The sequence below is a fragment of the Lygodium microphyllum genome, chromosome 2 (assembly GCF_053477565.2).
Source record: "Lygodium microphyllum isolate KBCC chromosome 2, Lygodium_microphyllum_v1.1.10, whole genome shotgun sequence".
Classification (NCBI taxonomy): domain Eukaryota; kingdom Viridiplantae; phylum Streptophyta; class Polypodiopsida; order Schizaeales; family Lygodiaceae; genus Lygodium; species Lygodium microphyllum.
Window position 1 is genome coordinate 103,927,205 of NC_141136.1, and position 18,040 is coordinate 103,945,244.

Consider the following 18,040-nt stretch of genomic DNA (forward strand, 5'->3'; position numbering starts at 1 on the left):
CTTGAATCAACATACCAAACATCATCATGTGTTCCCTTTCCTGTAACAGCATTCAGCATATGCTGCATAACAAACAGACGTTCATTTTTGTCTTCATTCTGTCATGAAGACGATGCATAGTTTCCTTACTGCAACTTACCACTGCGAATATCATCTTTCTTAGCATAACTTTGGGCTGCAATATGATGTGTTTTGCCATAGTAGTGACACACAATACCAGAGTTGTTAGAACTTCTGTTCTGCCATCTACCTCTTCCTCTAAAGATCCCCATGCCTCTAAAGTTACCATGACCTCTTGAAACCTGCATATCACCAAACAGCTGATTCAATCTGTTTTGCTAGTTGTTACTACCATGTCCTGTACCAGGCCTCTTGAAGAGAACCTGCCATGTCCCCTTCCTGAAGTGGAGTAGAAAGCTTGGACCTATTCACCACTTCTTTCAGATGTCTCACTCTGCATGTTGATCTCTTCAATGATCATAAGAGAGACCAACTCATCGAAATCTAGAAATGGCTTTCTGACATATACAGAAGTTACAAAAGACATCCAAGCCTTTTCATTGTTAAGTCCACCCAAGGTAGACGATCCCAAATCATCATCATCGGGCATTGCATCAATCGTTGCCAAGGCATCTGTAATGCTCCTTACCTTCAGTGCATACTCATTGATAGACATCTTCCCTTTCTTCAATGTATTCAACTCTTGCTTGAGTTGAATCTTTCGTGCCTTTGTATTTACGGAAAACATACTTTCAAGTATGGTCCAAGTTGCATATGAATTCTCTGCATTTCTAATATGTCCCAGTATATTATTGTCAATTACTGCAGACAGCCAATACATGATCTTTTTGTCTTTTGCATTCCATTCCTTTCGTGCCTTTGTCTCTTCTGCAATTGGAGGATCACTCACCTCCGGCTCCTTTTCTTCACCTGAAACAAATTCGTAGAGGCCTTTTCCAATAAGGAAGTTCGTGACACGGAACTTCCATGAAGGGTAGTTGTTCTTGTCGAGCTTCTCAATGATGGGGTTTCCACTGTTCTCTGCCATTATCACAAACTAATACCAAACAGCAAGCAAATCTTCTGCAACCCTCGACCTGTAGTGCACAGCAATACACCTGACAGCCTTTTTCACTATTCGCTCAACAATGCATACAATCTGCAACCAGTTTGCAGATAAACCTTGTGTTTATTCTCTGGTAAACACCTTTGAACTTACAGATCTGAAATCTGTAACTTGTGCACCTGTATATGGCAGACACAACTGAAATTGCAGTGTATCTCGAACTGTTGTCTGCAACCTTGCGGCTCTAAAACGGGGCCTGAAACGGCCTCAAATGCCCAAATAACTACGGGCAAGCCTTAAAGGGCTTATCTGCAAAATATAGAGCGCTCTTCGTGCACACCAAATCTCACTGTAATCTAAGATTTTTGCTCTGCCCTGCTTCCGGTGCCTCCATAGGCACTATCCAAGAGAGAGAGTGGAAGGATGGGAGAGCTTCTTACACGGGGCTTGCTTGCTTGAACCTTGCTTCTTCTCCTTCACTTCAACCTTCAAAATCAGTCTCTCTCAGTGGTGCAGCTCTGATACCATGTCAAGAATCGCGTGGTGGGGGACTTGCTCAAGATGCTGCGCTGAACACACACAGAATGCACAAGGAGAAGCTCACTCAAGAGACAAGAAGAGAGATGGAGACCAAAACGTTTTCTTGCTGGTTTTTTCTTCTTCTTCCACACACTTTACAATGTACACAAAGTATAGATAAGATACAACATAAAGGAAAGTAGCCTACTAAGTCAAACAATGCATAACCGACTACACTAGTCGACTGGTGCTATAACTATGCCAGTTGTAAATAGGTGTAACAACCTGAATATAATAAGTACTGAGTCAGTGGCCATGTGAGAGTCATAATGACCACCGACGTGCTAAGTGTAGACCTGTGGACCCATCTAACCAGGCGGTCCATCATTAATGTCCGCATGTGTTGAGCTTGTCATCTCAACAGGTTACCCCAAGTTTGGAGTATTGCATGGCTTAGCACACTCACTCCTGCCCCTATGTCCACGATCCCCTTTTTGGTGATGTCCTCTAGTGCTAAGACTAGTAGGAGTGCATACATTTCCGTACATTCCCAAAAGGCATTGACGTGCAAGGATTTAGGCATAGAGTGTAATGTCAGACTCGGTATTTTTGTTTCTACATCGTGCTTAGGCATGTCTGTGGAAATTGGCTCATTTGATTCTTCAACCCACTACTTTAGCTCCTGTGTCTTGAACAATGTTGAAACTTCGACATATGTCCTAGCCAAATGGAGGAAGTGTTAAGTAAATTTTGCATGAAATCGCTTAGATCCCAACAAGGGGGAGAGTAAACACGCGATTGAAGGTTATCGTGACTATTCCTGCAATGTTGGAAAATGATAGCATTGTTTTGTCGATTCATCAAATAGCTTCCTAAATGTTTTTGCATTAAACGGATTGTTGGAATGTGATTTGGGTGATTATTCCAAGTGCTTGTGTTTGATGGAAAATGCATGGTAGGGGTCTGTGATGACCAGTTGCCATGGAGATAAAGGAATGTTTCCTTGGAAAATGGATATTGGGCTGATTGCCTTGATTGCACTTGATTCTTAATTGGATTAATTAAGGAAGGATATTTTCAATGGGTGGATCATCTCCAAGATCGCACCGTGGATTACCCTGAGAGGGCATTGCTCGATTCACGGGCTGAAGATCGAGTGGTGAAAAGGTCAACCATGGAAATTGTGTCCCATTCCTAGGTTACTTAGAGTCAGTGGAGCTCTGGACACCCCTTGTCGAGTCCGGAATGGAGCTATAGACTACCGTGAGCCTAACGTCTAGGGCGTTGGAATATCACATTCTAGATACTGGATAGAAATTATGGTGCCATGTGATTTGGACTAGGTACTATTATGACAAAGTAGAATTAGTTAGCACCTTGACTCCATGTCATTTTAGGGGACTGGAGTGAGACTTTGTCCTATGGGTAGAGGGGTCAACATGCCTATACTCCCCCTTGTTTCTCACTCTCCTTGAACTAGGTGAAACATGAGTCGACTTCGATTCGAGTGATCTAGCACAAGCTATCACTTGAAGATTGATGCTAGTTAAACTGACAGGTGTCCTTAGTTTATTTTAGGAACCTGGGATTCAATTCGATCCCCATGATATGGCTAAAATCTTCTATTGTGAAGTCGACTCGAGAGTACCTAAGCAACAAACCTTGTGCTATTCGAAAGAGTGCCGAGCAGCAATGCTTAGGAAAGCATCTTGATGAACCACTAGATCATGCTACTGAGGCATCTCAATCAAGCACATTACAAATGAGGGGAAATTTTTTCTTATTTATTCATGTTTTCCATCTAGTTAAATGAAGGGAGAGAAATGACTTTTTCATTGAAGTTTAAACTAAATTAATTATTTCAATATTGAAAGTGCAATTACGAATCATATGTTACAGAGAGGAGCTATGCTTTCAAAAAGGGGATTAACATTATGGGTTTTACTAGACGTTAGGTTTGCTTCTTCTAAATGTTTGTTTTCTAACTTCGTTAAGATGAATTTGTATTAAAGGAAGAGGTGAAAAAATTTAAAAATAAATTTAAGTGGTGACTTTATAGACTGAAAAAATCTATAATTTGAAATAAACCATTTACAAACAAAAATCCAAACCCATAGAAACTATGCCAAATATTTGTTTTAAAAATTAAAAAAATTGTATACATCTAACACATTTTTACTATATTTTCAAATTAATTTAATGCAAACGTGATCGTAATTTCTCTCTTTGGGGAATGCATCTTTGAAGTCCAGGAAAATAGAAAATGTTGGTGCTAGAGAGTTGCCATACAAGAGGAGAGAGCAATTAGAATCAAAACTTGATAGATTTCCTTAGATAATTAAATACCAAAGTCGTTTTCAAGAGGGAAGAGCATATGCACTAGTAGCATAGAGTTAAGAAAGATTATTGATGAATAAAAGGCATGTTTGTTTTCATGCATTAAATAAATCTAAGTTAGGATGATCAACTAGAAATTGGTCATAGAGTAGACCCAATCATGATCGTTGTCATCAAGAGGATGAATCTTAGTCTCACGATCAATTAGAAATTGTCCATAGAGTAGCCATGATCATTATCATTGTCATTAAGAGGATTGATGAAGACCATTAGTGCTAATAGCTTTAGATAACAAGTTTGTCAAGTTATTCTCTACCTTACAATACATCATGTCAATAGTCTTGTCCAACATCTTCTCTTGCAATAAAAAAATTCTCAATTTGTAAGGCTTTGAATGAGAGGAGGGGTGTCCTAAGGTTATGAATACATTATAATGGTTATAAGGTTGAAAACTAAAAGAAGATTAGGAAGAAAAAAGAATTGGGGGGAGTTTGGGGGGGCGACCGTTTTGGAGGTTGCATGGGATCATTGAGGAGGCATAATCCTATCTGAAGAAGAGAGGGAGAGAGAGATGGCAAAGTAATCACAGAATCAAAGGGAGATAATTCCACAATCAACATCATCATAAACAATCCCCATTATCATCTCGCTCAATTGCCATCATCTTGTCGTGATGGCCATGATGAGAAATACAAGGAGGGAGAATGAAGATTGCATGGCACCTAGTAAAGAGGGAAAGAAAGAAAGCATTCTCAACATCAAAACACCATCACCATCATTTTTTTATCATCATCACCATGCTCTTATGTTCAATTACCATCGTCATCAAATTGATCATCATCGCCATGCCCTTATATCCAATTACCATCTTTTACCTCTAAATACTTACTATCTTTGATAGCATCATCCTAACATACTATTTTTTCACTATCCATCGCCGTCTTTCTTCCCTCATTCTATGCACACATGGAGGCACCCTCAAATTTTCATCCATGGCCTTTCGATGAGGAAGGAGAAAAGTCATTAGTATTCTTAGATTTTCTTTTAAAAATATTAACTAGGATTTTTACTCAGTTGGATTTTTTCAATGAAATTTATACTATGTAAAGTTTTCTAAATTTTTAAAAAACATTTAAAGAAGATATGTTATATTTAAAATTTTAACAACTAGTTATTTCAACTAAAAATAAGAGTTTTTATCAATTAAAAAGTAGATATCCTTAGTTAAAAAAAATGATATTTTGTAGAGATATGAAGATTTTCCTTAATTTTTTAATATTTTATTTAAAAAAATCAAACGTAGATACACTTTCAAGAGAAATATTTATTGGGAATCATGTTTTCAATCGCATGTCAAATGAAAATATTTGTGTACTTCTATTTGTGACACATAAGAAGATGAAGGGATGTATGACAATCTTTTATCAATATTAGTATTGGTATAACTTTATTTATTCTCTACACAAATGAACAATATGGAAATATTTACACTTATGAGTTAAACACAACATTTTGTAACAAAATTTGATCTTACCTTTAACCAATGTGGTGGCATGAGGATAAGCATCAACATCAATGTTGAAATCTTATAAGGTGAAGAGAGGAGGGCTCATAGATTTTAATTTATAATTTAGGGGACCAAACATTGGTATAAAAATGAATTCTATATGTATATGAGCATGAGTGAAAAAGATGTTTAATTTATTCATGTTTTCCATCTAGTTAAATGAAGGGAGAGAAATGATTTTTCTATCAAAGTTTAAACTAAATTAATTGTTTAAACATTGAAAGTGCAATAATGAATTATATGTTACAAAAAGGGGTTATGCTTTGAAAAAGAGGATTAAGATTATGGGTTTTACTTGACATTAGTTTTGCTTCTTCTAAATGTTTGTTTATTAACTTCATTAAAAGGAATTAAGTATATTAAAGGAGGATGTGAAAATATTTAAAAATAAATTTAAATGGTGACTTTATAGATTAAACAAATCTATACTTTGAAATAAACCTTTCAAAAGTCAAACCTAGATAAATGGTCACAAAGTGACAAGAGGAAGATCTTGAGGAGCCACCCCTAGGAGATAAGGAAAAGCCATAGGTAGCTTAGGGTTAGAATTCTAGTGCCTATCTAGAGGACCAACTGTGAGTTATTGTGAAAAGTGATGTAAATGGAATGTAGGTTTACTTAGTTCATGGACATTGTGCAATGTTGGTTGGACTACTATAGCAATTGATGACAAAAGCATGGAAGGTTAGTTAGAGTGATTGATATTAGCAATAGATTACATCTATCTACTAGTGCAACAACTTTTAGGAGTTGGATTGAAAACCTTGTTAAAAATGGTCGACTAGTCAATTACACTTGTAAATATATAGCAGCATTAGTTGTATTGTGCTACAAAAATGGTCAAGAATTTAGGATGTTTTATGTCTTTGGTAAGCATATCATTTTGATAGTCAGAGAGCTGAAGATTTCATGATTTTTATATTTACCAAGGGGGTACTTTGATGCACACAAATAATATATTTGGGTACTATTATTAGGTGATAAGGTATTTACTAGTGCATCATATGAAAGACCATTTGATATTGTTGTAACCTTCATTTGATAACCTTATCTGGGCATCTATTTTATTCATCAAAAATACTAGTAAGAATTTAGGATTTGATCTAGATATTCAGAAAGGAAAAAAATAATGATGCGTGAGGGAGATGCTTGATCATGCATAAAGGGAGATTGTATCCAATGTTAGGTTGTGCGCTCTTGTCTCTTGTCTTCTCAATTTCTCCTATGTTCATCTCAATTGCTTTGTGTGCTATCCAATTTTGGTTAAATAATTATTAGTTTACGGTGGAAGATTCAACATTGGTATCAAAGCATATGTTTGATTGGTGGAGCAATCGCTATTAGCCATGGCTTCCTCACATGCATGAGAGGCCTTCATCATCACCATCATCAAGGAGCATCCTCTTGTCTGCTAGTCCAAGTTCTTTTGCTTTTATTTGAGTTTCAAGTTTCTCTCTTCTTGAAGTCTGGGGTGGGGGGGTCTCAATTTTCTCTCTTTCTAAAATAAATTTATTTCTTCTTCTTCCAAGATCAAGTCAACTTATCAACAATAATTGAAGTAGAAGGAGGCTATCTACACCTAGTCTCACCAAGGATTATACTATGCATTCCAAAGGATTCTCTTAATCCTTAATTAAGTGTGTCATTGGTTGTTTTTTAATTCTCAGGAATGTTATGCTAATGATAACTCTTGACAAGCCTAATTGATTCCTCTTGTTATTTAAAAGGTAAAAGTTTTGTTGCAAACTATCATGCACTCCTCTTCTCGTCATTGCCATCTAAGGAGGACTATAGAGGAAATAACCCTTATTATGTGGCAAAAAGTCCACTTGAATTTCATCTTGCGTAGCTTGCCAGCTTCCAAGAGCATGGCTACCACACCATTGCTCACATATGAAGTGGGCAGTGCCTATTGTTACATTGCCCTCCCAAATACCTTCTACAAACTACCCAAGTCAACATCATACCATAGCCCTAGGATTGTCATAGAGAGAGTATGAATAGGTGGGGACCTATTAGCCAAGCCTTCCCCAACATCTTCATCTATGGTGCTAACATCCTCACATTTGACACCCCTCATAGCATGAAAACTTGTGTGTGTGTGTGTGTGTGTGTGTGTGTGTGTGTGTGTGTGTGTGTGTGTGTGTGTGTGTGTGTGTGTGTGTGTGTGTGTGTGTGTGTGTGTGTGTGTGTGTGTGTGTGTGTGTGTGTGTGTGTGTGTGTGTGTGTGTGTGTGTGTGTGTGTGTGTGTGTGTGTGTGTGTGTGTGTGTGTGTGTGTGTGTGTGTGTGTGTGTGTGTGTGTGTGTGTGTGTGTGTGTGTGTGTGTGTGTGTGTGTGTGTGTGTGTGTGTGTGTGTGTGTGTGTGTGTGTGTGTGTGTGTGTGTGTGTGTGTGTGTGTGTGTGTGTGTGTGTGTGTGTGTGTGTGTGTGTGTGTGTGTGTGTGTGTGAGAGATATCCCCTTCCTCATGTCTCGACATTGGGACAAGTTTCAACAAGCAAATGTGAAAAACCTTTTATACCCCACAATTTTACCTTCATAAAAGGCAGACCATCTTTGGACTTCATCACATTGAGGAGATACCCAACTATAAGCGTGATTGGATGACAAATTCTTTCCAGCACAAGAGGTAGCCTATAGAAGACAATTCATCTTTGAGTACTTCCATTTCTCTACATGCCTTACTTTGCATGAACCATTTTGTTAAAAGGCTCAAAAGTTGCAATTTTACATGTCTATAAACGTTCACATGATTTCATTTTGGAAATCCTAGCTAGAAGGTTACATTTAATATAAAGTAAAATTCAATGAATTTTTTATCATGAAACATAGGAAATAAAGGGGTTGAAATTTCCCTTAGGTTTGTAATGGAAAAACAAAATTTATCAATGGCACCATTGCAATCTTTTGACTTTTTTAAAGGGATGTCTTTCAAACACCAATATAACTAACATTGATTTTCACATACACATACATAATTACTATTGATTTATCAAGGGCAACCATAACTTCAAAAAGTGATGATGGACTTGAAATGCTCTCTCTAATGAGTCATACCCATGCCAAAAGATCATTTTACAAACAAAATAAGGTATATATAATTTGTGTTTCTAAAGTAGAATCACCTTATTCATACGCTCTTACTCTAGCACAACAACACTTTCTAGACACATACAAACATTACTTTGTGCAAGAATATCCTCCATAAATGTTACCATCCTAAGGAGATCTTGACCATAAAACTATTTCCAAGTGTTTCTCCTCCTCATACACCTCTCTATAGACATAGCTTGTTACAACAAAACGAAATCTAATGACAGGCCACCACTTCTAAAATCCAACCTAGTTCTTCACCTTTTGGGTCACTTGTGTCATCACATGTGCATTGAATAAAGTAGCTGTTTAAAATAGATATCCAATTCCACAAGTAGATAATTCATTACACAAACTTAAAGGAGCCAAAATTTTAAGTAAAATTGACCTTAATTCTGGTTGTCATCAAATAGGAATGGATTCCATCAACATATTTAAGATTTAGAATACAATTTGGACCTTTTACATTTGTTCGTTGATGGACTTAGGAATGCACATGCTACTTTTTGCTACTTTTTCATGACTCACAACTAATTAATATTTTTTTAAATCTTGCATCATAATCGTCTATATGCTTACCCTATTAAAAGTCTTTCCTTTTTAGACACAAGCAGAATACTATATCATTTTAGCCACGAGAATTATGGTTGATCCAAAGAGATTTTGCAATATAAGTGAATGGCCTACCCCAAAAAAAATTTATGAAATTCATCCATTTCTTAAATTAGTTGAGTTTTATCATAAATTTGTACGAATCTTCTAATTTATGGCCTTTTCTTTAACACTCTCTACATGAGAATGTAATTTTCTGATTGAGGATTAGCCAACAAAAATATTTTGACATATTAAAACATATTTTAACCCCCATGCACTAGTCCTTCAATTACCTAATTTAAACCAACCTTTCTTCTTAGTTATGATTCATGCTCGTGGGTCTATTGAACAAAATTGCAATGCTTATGATAAAGAACTTTTAGCCATCATTCATGTACTAGACAAATGGAAATTATCTAATGAGGTTAGAGTTCTTATACAAACTAAATAATAAGGTATTGAACATTTTCTTTCACAGTTTCTTATTTCTAGCAAACATATTAAATGGACTTCATTCATTTAGAACTTTCATCCTATGAGCCAATATCAACTTCGACATACCATTGTAGTTATAGCGGCACTTAGTCATTGACCTAATGATGATATTGCATCACATTCTCAATTTTGATAAAATTAAGCACATATGTTTGAATCACATTTCAACAATTAAAATTCAAACATCTGAAGTAATGACTCCTACATATGCTTCAAATCATGACTTTGCATTTATGTTTGGAGTAGATCTCAAAACATGAATACTACTTTTTTAAATCATTACACTTACGCTAATAAATTCTTGTATTATTAAAAGAAAAAATTTGTGTAATGCATCATTTAAACCATGGTAATGAATGTGATGCATATACTTGCATATATTGGATGTACAGACATTTATCAATACTTGCTACATGTAAGGAGTATTTTTTATTGGCCCGATATGAAGCATGATGTTGCTAAGTATGTACTTGAGTGCATTGCTTGTCAAAGTATCATCATGGAAAGTCATATGGTTTACCTATACCAAAGTACTGACTTTATAACTCATTTGCCTATAACATCCACTCATAATGATATGATTTGGACGATTCTAGAAAAAATTAGTAATTAAGCATAGTTTGTTTTTTGTAAAAAGACTTTGAGTGCACCCTAGGCTACTCACTTTTTTATAATGATTATCTTTCCTCATCTTAGCTTTTCTAAAATCAACCTTTTAGATTGCAATAATTGCTTCTTCAATAGTTTCTTGGTTGCATTGTTCAAGAACTTAGGATCAAATATGGGTTTTACCTTTTATTTCCATCCAAAAAGAAAGGGTCAATCTAAGGCTATCATTACACGTTGAAAAGAGAATATTGAAACCTATTGACAACATCCAAAGATTGAATTAGCTCCAAGGTATTATGAGCCTTTCTAAATTATTCATATACATCAAACCCACATTTTGCTAGAGTTAGACATATCTACACATATCATGTCATTCAAGAATATTTGATCCTACAAAGAATCCTCACCATGGTGCCTTGCTATCATAGCCTAACCATGGAATATATTCTACAATCGAGCTCAAAATTTGAAAAATGAAAGGAAGTAGAGAGGTGCCATAGATATCACCATGTGTAGTCTATATGGTTGTTGTTAGCTTCGAAGCTCCCACCAATCCCATGAGCTACTCATACTTGTACCTTCATGCCTCTTGAACCCACAAGCTTGCACACAAGACAATGAATCCCTCAGCCTATTCCTCCGAAGGTGAAGTAAGCTCTCTCTCTCTCTCTCTCTCTCTCTCTCTCTCTCTCTCTCTCTCTCTCTCTCTCTCTCTCTCTCTCTCTCTCTCTCTCTCTCAAAAAGTAGTGGATGAAAGGAAGAAAGTTGAATGAGAATACAACCAAATGGATAGAAGACTGCCCTCTTCTCACAAAGCTCTAAGAGACAATTGTGAGTGCACAAGAGAATCGATAGAGAAGGTAGAAGCTAGAATAGAGGTAAAACACATTTACTTAGTAGACACTAAAATTATATCCTTTCATTTTTTTTCCACCTTGAATACACGAGCTAATTTACATATGGATGACCTCTTATGCTTAGGCACCATACTCAAAGACTCTATTGCTTGCAACCTTCAAGGTTTTGGCCTATCAAGTGCATTCTTTTCTAATTTCACTAATTCACCCATGCACAACATCTTTATGCCTGTGCAATGTTTAAATTACAAATTGCACGAAAGTAAGATTGGTGCTCGAGAATGATTTTACAATAAACTTTTAGGGTTCCTAGGTATTAAATTGATTTTCCCAATTTGTCTTGAAGTGCTTGATACCTTCATGCTAGTTTTAGTTTTTTGTGTTTTGAGATGTGCTTTCAGTCTTGGCTTCAATTTTGTGAATGTTGGTCAATGTTTTGCTATTAGGCAATTCTATTTTGAATTTTTCTTTCAATTTTGGCTATCGGATGCCCATCATTTTTTTTAATCACTTTCTTTTTTGCTTTCTACCACTTACTTTAGCTAACCTTGAAAACCTTGAAAATGGTTAACAATTCACAATATTAATGGAAAATACACAACTCCTTTTAAAGGAAATCCACCTATTACACAAATGGTATGATCATCCATTGCTTGAGGAGATTATAAAAAATTGATCTACAAATTATTATTGACCATGACAAAATAACTACTTACACTAGCCATGAGTATCATAGGCACTTGGTTAAATATCAAAATCATTCTATTGAAGGAATCCTAATGGGATTCAAAATATATATTTTTCTCCCATATATGATTAACTAATATATACATACCACACATGAACACATTGAATTTGTGTGTTATATTCAATTTTGGTTAAGTTATTTTATTTATGGTGGAAGATTCAACATCTAGAACTTTCAATGATATGGGAAGAGTAAGAATATATCTACACATATCAGTTGATCGTAGAAGAGCTCATGTATTGCATCCCTAAAGATGTCTCCAATAATGTCTACTTGATTCTCTCTATCCACACTACTACACTAAAAGAGCCTAGAGCAGGGACAAGAACTAGAAACAAGAGATTAGAAGGATAAAGCTTGTTCAAAAGGATGTGGTATTCCATCTAAACTTCCATTGCCATAATCAAAAGTTGTCTAATGACTATTGTAGAGCAAACACAAGCTATAAGGACTTCCATGTTTCATCCAACATATGTAGCTCCCACTCTCCCTATGACTATTGGTATACCGTTTTGCAAGACTTTCCATTACCTCAGGAGCACCACATTACCATTTACTTGACAAAATCCTCATAGAAGAAGAGTTGTATGTTACTAGTAGAATAGGACAAGATGGCATGATAATGGGCCTAATTGTCTATGTATCATTCCTAGCCATGACTCCACATCTTGTTGACACCTATTCATCATTTCAATACAGTCCATGATATTATAAGAAGTTCATTTCAAGGCTAAGTGATGATGTATCATAATCCATCCTTCACTTCTATATAAATAAACAACTCTTTTAAATTGTGAAACACTTCCAAACAGTAAAAATCATCTCACACTATAAGAGTATAGCCCCTACAACACTTTGGAGCATTACCACATTCATTTTATGGAAGGAGGTACAAGCCATGACTACATATTTATTCTATAGAAGGAGGTGCAAGCTATGACTATGGTGTTAAGTAAAGTGGTAGGAATGTGAAATCATAGTCAATTTTTTTTGAAAATTTTAACTAGAATCAACTACGTGTTGCCCTCAAGGTTTTATCAAGTGAATGTGGATTAAGAAAAAGTGGCAAATGCCAAGCTCAATGGCAAGAGTTCAAGCTTGAAGAAAACATCACTGAAAGAGATATCCCTTGAAGACCTCAAGATACGAAATAGCCAAGAGGAGGTGAGAGCAACCTTAATAATCCAACATCAACATTGGTATCCTACTTCTTCAAGCAATACACATCTTGGCTTCTACCCAAGCCTCAACTTTCTCAAGAGAAAGTACAACTTGCATCATTCATTGACATGCTTGGTTCTTCTTTAGCAACACTTTCATCACCGTCAAAGCTTTTTAATTCATTTACCTTGGCCTAAGTGTTTATTGTATGTAATTAAGTAAACTAATCATAAGCTTAATGGAAAAAGGGTTATTGTGACCAACTTAAATGGAAAAACCCTAAACCTAACCCTAATGTATAAAATGTGAAAATTTGAATTGAATGCTCATTCTTATGTGTGCAACCTTAGAGCTTCCACTCTTTTCCTTCTTACCTATCTACTTATATATCATTATTTGAGAGTGAGAGTGAGAGTGTGAGAGTGAGAGCGAGAGCGAGAGCTTGGGTGAGGGACTTGGAGAGTGAAACGCATGCCATTCTTTTTCTTTTCTTCTATTATTCTCCTTTTTCTTCCATAGCTTGGAGGTTGAGAAGTACATGCGAGGTTGAGAGTGAGTGTAACATGCCCGCCTATCGGCTGTCCAAGCACGTTTCAGTTGGTATCAGAGCGAAACTTCATAATGATGCATGATTGATTAATGTATGGTTCATAAACATATCTTAAACAGAATAACCTGAGTGGTATGGCTTGATTGTCAAGCACCTTGTGCACACACGAATGCTGACATGCAAGAGAAGAAATTCCTTCTCAAGTAAATTAAGGCACCCGAATTTGATGGAGAAGGGATAGACGTCACAATAGAGACGGAGATATGGATTGAGTCGATGAATGGTCTCTGCTTTGGGAACTGCTGCCACCAATCAAGCAATGATTGGAAAACTTAAGTTAGTTGGCCAGACTCGGTTATTGTGGAAGCAATGGTACAAAGATCAAGGTATTTCTGAAGCTACTGTCATTTGGGCTCAGCTAAAAGATGTTGTACGCGGATTATACCTTCCGCCAACCTACCAGACTTTGAGGATGAATGAATTCTTTAAGTTGAAGCAGCTGGAATTGACCTTGGAAGCCCACTACTCAAAGTTTGTAACCCTACTTAAATACGCGCTGCCTATGGATATTGAGCAGCAAGTATCCAAGTTTTGCCATGGCTTGAACACTCCTCTGAACCACCGTCTTGAAGCAATGCGTCCAACGAATTTGCAAGATGCATTACTCCGAGCAAATCCAATCGTCCAAGAACTTAAATCGAGAATTTGTAGCAAAGGTGACTCTCGAGATCAGGGTAAGAGATGCCACATGTGCGGAGAGATAGGGCACATCTGTAGGAGATGTCCCTACCATCAATGCTTCCATTCTAATGAGCTAGGATACATCCAAGCAGACTGCCCTAATCTAAGTCCAGAAGACATTAAGCCGCCAACAAAACGAAGCTACACAGGTGCAGTCTATGGATATATAGGGGAATCAGATGAAGACGAAGACCTAGAACCCACTACACCCTATCAGGATGACTAAAAGTCCTAGAAGCGTAGTCGGCATGTAACACCATTGAGAATAAATCTTACTCTTGTACCTATGGTTAATTGGAATAATACAAGTACACTACTTGAAACATTAAGAGTAGCGCAGCAGATGCATGGTGGGTCCTAACCCACATGCCCTAAGCCCCATTAACACTTGTCTTCCCCAGTTTCTCTTGAGATGAGGACATCTCGATTTCCCTAAGGGGAAGAGGATGTAATATCTCCACACAATTAAAAATTAGTTGGCTAACTGTAACATGCCTACCTATAGGTTGTCCAAGCATATTTTTAGCTGTCAATCGAGAGAGAATTCTAAGCGATGCCGCCCGGCACTCCCATGGAATGTCACGGGGTTTGTTGCCTAGGGTTTCCCGAGTCTGCCTCGCAACGGAACGTCTGCGGCGGCCAATAAACCCACTAGGATCGACCTAAAATCTGGGTTGTTAGGGCCAAGTCTCCTAACAACATTCTTACATCAGGTTTTGGACATCCTACTTTACGCAAAGATACCCAATCCTCCAAAGCATATCCATACCGCACTTGGTTCAAAGAGCATGGGAAATGAGAGGGATGCGCCGCTCAACCTCTCTACCCATAGGGCATAGTCCCATTCTGGTCCCTGGCATGAATCGGGTTCTAACTTAACAATACCTAAAGTCGAATGGCAATAAATCCTTGTGAGAAGCCTCCCAGTTCTCTGGGACCACCCTACCGTAGAACAGACCCGTCAAGGATTCTACCCACATGCTTCCCTTGATAGCTTTAGTTTTCTTATTAGGTCCTACCACATTTATGTGCGACATTTAAAATCGGCTTCATTAATTAAGCCTTTTAGGGAACAGGGTTCGTTCGCGTAATTTGTAGCACAGACAGGAAAACAAAACAAGCAGTCGTTTTGACAAACAAGTTCCTTAACTTATCTTCAAGTTAATATTTGTCTCTTGCCCATACAGGAGAATTATGTATCCCTTCTATTCAACAAAATTACCCGGTTCAAATCACATGGCACCAAAATTTCCATCCTTTATCTAGAATAGGATCTTCCAACGTCCTAGACGTTGGGCTCACGGCAGTCTACAACTCCGTTCCGGACTCGGCAAGGGGTGTCCAGAGCTCCACTGACCTCAAGCAACCTAGGAGTGAGACACAACATCTGTGGTTGGCCTTTTCACCACCCGACCTTCGGCCTGTGAATCGAGCAATGCCCTCTTGGAGTAATCCACATTGCATGATAGTGATGCCTTCACCCAAAGCTTCATTGATAGTTGTAGGATTGCCATCTGCATGCAACATTCCTCGCTTGGAGCCCATCGTCCGCAAGTAGACTCAAGAGATTAAGAAGGCAGAATAGATTCAAGATGGAAGAGCGTAAGAGAAGATAGCTAAGTCGAGGATCGAGATAGAGGGAATTGTACAGCCTCTCGGGGTAACTCTTCTCTCTTTCTCTCTCTCTCTTGGAGGGGTATCCTTCTCTCTACCTCTCTATTGCAGCCTCTCGGGGTCTACTTATGCTCCCTTGTGCCTCCCCATGCCTCATATTTATAATGAATTAGAGAGGAGGGGATGAGGCTAAGAACAAGAGTTCTTGGTGGAGGGACTCTTGGAAAACTCAGTTATCTAATGCTTAACTCATAAATCCGATGGTTCCATTGGCTCCAAAATGAGGGTAAAACCCCAACACACTTGCCAAGACACTTGGTTGCTCTCAGTTCACTCCTTCTTTTCTCTGTTAGAAGTGATGTCTACTGCTTGTAGACTGCGATCGCGGCGCGTGCTATTTCGCCAATCACATTTCTTTATTTTTTTCTTTTTATAAAATCTCCAAAACTAACTACGTCATTGCCCTAGTTTTTTTTTTACCTTAGTTAGTCTTTAGTTAGTAATCTTACTAGCTTATTAAATTGACTAACTAACTTTTGAACTAACCAACTAATTTTTAATTGCATGAAGATATTACAATGAGAAAGAGTGTGAGAGAGAGAGTCAATGACAAGTTCAAGAAGCTATTCTCCATGTCTTGCTTTATTGTGTGTGTGTGAGTTAAGGACAAGTTGGAGAAGCTCTTCTCCATCTCTTTCTTTGTCTTCTTGAGTCTCTATCTTTTCCTCTCAATAGCTAGAGCTAGGGTGGATTAGATTCAATTCAATGAAGTAGAGGAAGCAAATTGAGGAGCACCACATGGATTGTGAGATCACCACCAAACCTTCAAGGCATTTAGTCTACATTGTGGCAAAGGTAAGTAGTTAAGTCTGCTACACTTCCTAAGCTATTGATTTTCTTGCTTACATTAGCATAAGGCATGTGAGAAAAGAACTAGATGGCTTGGAATTTGGAGTGTAAGCCAAGTGGGTGAGAAATAGAATAGCTTAGAGGTAGGTTGAGAGTGAGGAAGATTGTGTGTGAAAGAGTAAATGACAAGTTGGAGAAGCTCTTCTCCCTATCTTTCTTCCTCTTCTTGAGTCTCTATCTTTCTCTCTCAATAGTTGGAGCCAGAGTGAATTAGATTGGATTCAAAGAAGTAGAGGAAGAAAATCGAGGAGCACCACATGGATCATGAGATCGCCATCAAACCTTCAAGGCATTTAGACTATATAGTGTCACAAAGCTAAGCGCGTGAGTCTACTACACTTCTTGAGTTGTTTGGTGTTCTTGCTTACATTATTATAAGGAGTGTGAGAAGAGAACTAGATGGCTTGGACTTTGGAGTATGAGCCAACTGGGTGAGAAACAATTGAGTTGTGAGTGTATTGGAATCTTGAAAGTATGTCTACATCCAATTTCCCCATCATTGAGCTCTCATGGAGGCCACTATATGTGCTTCTTGGCCATCCTCAATCCATAAAAACACTAGAAGGAGCTTGTACAAAGATCTAGAAATTATGTAGTTTTGAGGCAAAACACATATAGTACCCAATCTATTCAAGAAAAGCACTACACTCCCTAGGAGTTACTTTAGTAGAGGTAGATTGATAATCACTTTTACTCTTGTAACATCAATACATATGGCATTCTTAGACACAATGTGCCCTAGAATGTGTTTGTGCCTTATCCAAAATTACTAATTTAGAGGATTCAATGAGAGTCTATATTCCTTGCATCTTTCAAAGACCCTTTGTAAATTTTGGAGATGCTCTTCCCAACTAGAGTGAACATAGAGATTATCTACAAAGACCTAAATAGATAGTCTCTTAGCATATCCTTAAATATTATGCACATGAGCCATTGGAAGGTTTCTAGTACATTTGTCAAATACTCCCCATTTAGCAACAAAGTTTGTCTTATGCTTATCATTTCAATGTAGTTGCAATTGATTTAGCCTAAAAGTCCATCTAAGAAGTTGTATGATTCTTTGCTTTGCTACATGTTTCAACATGTGCTCGGTATATGGTAAGGGGTAATTGTCTCTTTTCGTCACTTGCATTGACCTTCTTGTAGTTTATGTATGCTCTAAATCTTTTTTTGTGTATGAG